Source organism: Nannospalax galili, unplaced genomic scaffold (assembly GCF_000622305.1).
Source record: "Nannospalax galili isolate Female #2095 unplaced genomic scaffold, S.galili_v1.0 scaffold2049, whole genome shotgun sequence".
Classification (NCBI taxonomy): domain Eukaryota; kingdom Metazoa; phylum Chordata; class Mammalia; order Rodentia; family Spalacidae; genus Nannospalax; species Nannospalax galili.
In genome coordinates this window covers 277,810-284,149 of record NW_008360170.1, presented here as the reverse complement: position 1 = coordinate 284,149, position 6,340 = coordinate 277,810, and positions in this window count along the sequence as shown.

The window sequence follows — 6,340 nt, the reverse complement described above, 5'->3', positions numbered from 1 at the left end:
TCCTCTCAGAGGAGTCATCTCCAGTCCACAGCTGGTGTCTGTGGTGTCAACCCAATCCAATATGCTGCAGCTGAGGGTGTACCTTTACTGAAGGCCTCTCCTGTCCTCACAGGTTGCTCAGCCTCAGATTCTTTCCATGTGTTTTTAGGGCTTCACCTATGCCTCAAGAGGCAGTGAAGTGCAGCATGGGAGGAGAGGTCCTGACTGACATCGTTACCCCCGGTAAGCCTCAGCTTCCTCTTCTAGAAAATGGGATTAATAACACCCTCTTAAGCTTTTGTAGATGGAGCTCAAGTATGTAAAGGCTTGGAACAATACATACACAAACAGAAACACGGTGTTATATTCATCTTTGTCATAATTATTGCCATATTTGTAGCCTGTATCACAAACTTTTATGAGGATTAAATGAGATAATTTACAGATTTTTTTAATGAAGTGGCTGATAGTAATAATTATTTAGTAAATGCTAGCCACCTCTCTGTATGTATGCGTTAAAACCAACACGGCATTGAGACTGTATTCAATGGTGGTCTCCAACTTAAAGATGATGTTGGTCTAATAACAGATTGGACTGTTCTCTCTATTCCTGTTCTTTCTTTCAAAGCAACAGAGAAACAGGGAACCCCAGACAGTGGATGTCTACAGGAGTTCTTGTGGGGCTCTTGGCAAGGTGAAAATCAGAAGAGCCAAATTGGGAGGTGTCAGGGTTGGCAGCAGTCTTAGCATTTTCACCTCTTTCTTCTTTTGACGTTTAGAAACAAATCATTATGTGACTGGAGTCTTTCTAACCCCAGCAAAAGATCTTCCCTCTCATCTGAGTTCAGCAAGAATGAGTGGCCTTTCCTGTTTGGGTGGCGACCTGTAATTTCGATCAAGAGTCTCATTTTTTAAACTCTCAGAAGAAAAATTATCCTCTATGAAAACCAAGCGTTACCAAACTTGTGTCTGTGCTCTGGCTTTAACTGCCAGTTAAAAGAAACCTCAGTGTTGATGGTAAAGGCCGTGAGAAATGTTCCCCAGACAGGACCTGGAGGAATGGCCTTGGCCTCCTCTGTTGGAAGAAATGCAGACTACGTGAGAGGCTGGACTCCAGAGGAAGTGTGCGTGTGTGTGCGCGCGCGTGCGTGCGCGTGTGTGTGTGTGTGTGTGCGTGTGTGTGCACATATACTCACCTGTCTTACATGTGCATGTAACTGTGTATGCACACATGTGTTGCAGGCAGGTGTGCATGTTGGGACGCACTGCAACAGAATGTGGTTTCTGGAGAACATGTTATTTCTCCCCACTGCACCATGTTCCTCTGGTCCCATGGATACCTTTGCTAGCCATGGTCTGAATCACTCTGTCTCTCCTAGGTGATCCTAGACTCAGGAGGTACTTTCTGAAAGTATGCTGAAATAGCTTGAGTTTCTGGTTAAGGTCGAAGAAGTTTGCTTTTTTTAGTGGGGGAGAGGGCTCATGTGAAACCAGGCATGGATGTGTTTGCTGATGCCATTCTAACCTCTTCTCTTGCCTGTGCTTTAGACCTTAGAACACTACTAGATGTCACCTCTTGAGCAGGGTTTCCTCAGTCCTTTGCCTTTTGCTAGAAACAAGCAAGGCCTTCTCTGAAGTTCTTTGTGTTCCTATAGGCCAGGAAAGGTATAGGGAGGAGAGTTGAGCCAAGCGTTCTTTCCCTGCTAAACCTGAGTATGTTGGCTTCTAAAAGCACCTGGTTTGTTTCTGTTGATCTGCTGACCTGTCCTGAAAACCAAGACTCAATGGTATCCAGTGTCCCGCCAGTTGGAGGCTGCCATACCTGAGGGTCATGGCCACTTCTGCAGGTCTTTTCTCTGATTTCTCTACGCAAGAGTTAGCAGGTGTCCTTGTTCATATTCAGTGCAGTGGTAACATGGGCACTTAAGGATTTACTTACCAGTGTGCTCTAAACAGCCCTTTTCCCCAACAGCACAGGTATAGGCACTGAAATCAGACATGGAGACCCAATGGGCAGGCCTCAGGCCTTTCCCACTCTAACCACTCCCCTGACCACTGGCCCTGAACTCCACCCAGTACTAACTAGTTGAAAGAAGAAAGGAAAGTGGCCGTCTTCCATCATTGACTGTGCACCACGTTGTCCATGTGGTTCCTAAACTACTTCCTCACAATCTTGTGATACCTTATACTCCCTCCTCTACTGGGGAACAAATTCAAGCTGAAGGAAGAGAGATCACATTTGTGGGTGCTCCTGCATATCAGGCACTGTAACCCCCACATAGTCCTCAACCCTTCAGGCATAGAGTGGTTAGTTCTCAAGCAGCTGGGGTAAGACACACTTTAACTGATTCAGAGTCCTCATTCTTCCCTCCACTCACTATGGAAGAGGGGCCGTGGATTCGGCCTGAATCGTTGTCAGTGGTGCAGATCCCATCTGCATTTTAGCCCATTCCCAGACACACATTTCATAGGCATAATGAAACTGGAGTGGCTATTATATAAGAGTGCCCCGACCCACGGAGCAACAGCGTGGGGCACCGAGACTGAACCTGGAGGAATGAATAGACAGGGGGCATGAAGAAATGGAGACAAGACAGTATTCTGATCAAGTCTCTTTTATTGAGCAATCACACAGTGTTAATATAGTAAAGCGGAGGGTGGGGGAAGGTAAAGGGCGGAGAGAAGGCCTGGGGAGTGGAAGGCGGCAAGGCCCTGCTGGGGAATTTCTACTTACAGTCATGAGCCCTGGTGGTTTCACAAGATAAGGAAGTAAAATGTAGAAAAAAATCAGGGCAAGAAAAACATGTTTTTACAAGGCCACCTGGTTGTTTCAAACTGGGGCAGGGGTACTCCAACATCTCCTCCCTTCTACTTTAATAAAGGTAGTCCAGACTCCTCCCGCGAGAGGCTATAGTTCTCACAGTTTTTGCTTTTGGTACTTTTGGGGAGGCAAGGCAGAGCAGTGAGGGACCTTTGGGTCCCTGCCCGGGTGACTGCGCCTGTCTTAGGTTGGAAGGGATCTCCCCCAAATCATACACCCGTCATGGGATGAGGCCGCAGCTTTGGCTTCCCTCCTGTCTTAGGTGTTTTAGTGAGGGGGCCACTTCTCTTACCCGTCTCTGGCTGCCAGTCAAGCTCGGCGGGCAAAGATGAATGTACCAACCTCATGCTAGTCTGGTTTTTGATGGAAGTGAGAGGGAGTGGGGCCTAAGAAGGCCGTTTATAAGTCTATCGTTGTTGCTGGGGGAGATCTAAGGCTCAGTCATCTCTAAGCGTTGATAGTGGATTTGAATGGGCTTAGATAAAATTGAATCAACCTGTTGTTTGATAAATTTTGTGATCCTATTGAATGCCCAGGGCCCAAGGGAAATTACTATCAGAAGGCCGAGGAGGGGGCCAAGGAGGGGAAGGAGGTAGGGCATGAGTCCGCCAAGTCCGGCCCAGAAGGGTTTATCTTGTAGTTCTCAACGTCGTAGGCTGTATCAGAATAAGAAGGCACAGCAAGGTGTTAGCATAGAATTTGTATAAAAAATTCAAATTGTTTTGTTTCTTATTTTATGGTCATTTTCAGGAAAAATTATGTCAATACTATTATAGACTCTCTCCTTCTCTCTCTTTTTGTGTTTTGTTTTGTTTTGTTTGTTTTGGACAGAGTCTTACTGTGGAGCACTGGCTGGCCTGGAACTTGCTATGTAGATTATTAGGTTGGCCTTGATCTCACAGAGATCACAGAGATCTGCCTGCCTTAGCCTCCTGAGTTCTGGGATTAAAGGCGTGTACCACCACATGGCCTAGTCTTTATCTCTTTATAAAAATTATCGTAAAAATGGCCGGTGAGATGGTTCAGTTGGTAAAGTGCTTACCATACAATCCTGACATTCTGAACCTACATAAAGGTGACAGAAAACCAATTCCAAAAAGTTGTCCTCTGACTTCCACCTGTCACCAACACTCACATCACACACACATACAGATACACACATATAAATTTTTTTTAATTAAAAAAAGATCAAACTAAACAATTAGTAACAACAACAGAAACCCACTCCTTTTTCTTCTGAGTAGACCTTGGACCAGCAGCATCATTCACTGGGAACTTGGAGGTGCAGCTTCTCAGCGGGAACCTGTGTTTTAATGGAATCCCAGATGAACCTGCTTCCACACAGGGAGTCTGGAAAGGGCTGTCTTCTGTGATAGGCTCCTGCAAGCAGGGCCTGGGTCTAGTCCTTCACTCTCCCCCATAGTGGCCTTGCTGTGTGCCTGACACCTAGGAGGCCCATGGTGTTTGTGTCAGTGTAGACGAGTACCCTAGGCATGCAGGGCAGTGAGCAGGGACAGCCCAAGGTGGTCTGCTTGGATGGAGTGGGAAGGTGCTTTCATTTCTTCTGGGCTTGAAAAGTCACATTTTGCTGCAGTCTTACTGCCCTTTGCATCTGAGTGAGCTACACACAGGAAGTCCCTGCACCCTCTGGCTTCTGGGTCAGAACCCCTTCACTGTGGGTGAAGGACACTGGTGTGGCTGATGGATTTTAACTGGGAACACAAGGTTAAATTCCACACACCCCCTACGTATTCCCTCCCACACACCCCCATTTTGCTCACTGTCCTGGAAAACACCCCACCATGTTTCCCTGGTCCTTTCTTCTGCGACTAGACGTGCCCTCCAATGCCTCAAGCCTGTTGGGAGCAGTGAGCCAATTCCTAAGGCGACCTTGGCTTTGTCTTCACCTTGACAAACATTCCTTTTTGGCCTGAATTCAGGGAAAGGTCAGGATCAGGGCGCTGAGCTGGGGCTGATGCCCAGGCCAGGTTGAGCATTTGGGAGGGGGGAGGGGAAGGGCCTCACTGGTCCTGGCTGCATCTTTGCAGCCACTGGGTTGAGTCCCCCAGGACTCCCACCAGACTTGAACTGCTCCTAACAATGATGTCCAACCCACAGTGAAGCATTCTCCAGTGCCAGTAGTAGGAAGGGCATTGTCCTGAGGGTTGGGGCCTTTCTGCAGCAGACCCTTCATGCCCACCTTTGTCCCTGATCATCTCACCCCTGACATGGATTCCAGGGCTTGCAGGGTCAGCTCCTCTGTCTCACCTTTTTCTTCCTCACCTTGAGAGAGGCCCCACTGCTGTCATTTCGCCTGGGCTATGGCACCTTCTCTCTCCTCAGTGGCCTTCCTGAATCACGCCTCCAGTATCTTCACTCAACACCCCTTTCTTAAATTCCTGCTATCTAGTTTTACATGCCTTCCTTCCTTTCTTAGCTCATTCATTTGAAACCAGCAGCCGTGCCAGGGTTTCTGTGACCTTCCAGATGAAGATGAGCAAGGCACTTACCAGATTCCATTCGCACCCTCAGGGCTCTGGCAGACCCTTTTATTTATCTGTTACTGATCCCCAGGGGTATTACCTGGGGTCCTTGTAAACTAGTACTATCTTCAAACTCTACTCCCACTCCAGCCTCCCCCTCCCCCACACTGTCTTTTTCTGCATAGGTAACTTTACCATCATCTTCCAGAGCCTTTCCAGTGTCCCTGACCTCAGGTATGTCTGAGGGCTCCCCTCTTCTTGACAGACTTCAGGGCCTGGTTCTCCTGGTTTCTACCTTTCTATTTCTTCTTTCTCACTAGAAGCAGTAGACAATAGGACTCTCCCTACTTAGTCATTTAAACATTAACATGACTATAGGAAAGACTTAAATAGGGCCTGGTATATAATAAGGGCTCACTGAATGTTGCCCATCAGCTTCCTTCTCATCCCTGCCCTTTCCCCTAGTACTTCTTCCCACTTTAGTCTGTCTTGCTCTGGTATACCTCTTGGTGACAAGGTGCCATCTGCCTTCTGTTCCCTTCTGTTCATGTGTTCTCCAGTCCAGCATGTCTTGTTACTTGGTTGCTCTCACTTCCCCCAAAGGTCACTGTCACCTCTTATGCACTGCCAGGTTCTCACCATCTATAACTTTCAACATTGAAGAGGGACAGGGCCAGCTTAGACTGGGGAGGGAGCCAGGAGGAGCCAGGAGGGACTACTGACCCAGAGAATGCGAATAGGTAGTTCCCGGAGCAGAGCGCCCAGGAGGCTAAGAGCAATATATTCAGAAAAGGGCAGGATGCTGCCGCCACATAGGGACCTGTTTCTGTCTCCATCACTGGAGCAGAGTGCCACTAGAGGCAGGGCTCCAGGAGGGCAGCATGCCTACTTCAAATGACTAAGGTGAGAGAAGAGACAGAGGGTGGGTGCCCTAGTGGTGAAGCAGAGAGGAAGAGGCTACCCTTGGCGTGTAGCAGAGGTGCCAGGCTGCAGGTGTGAGGCAGCTGTGGAAGGCAGAGGATAAACCCCCAGAGGGTGGTGGAGGGGTATCTACTTG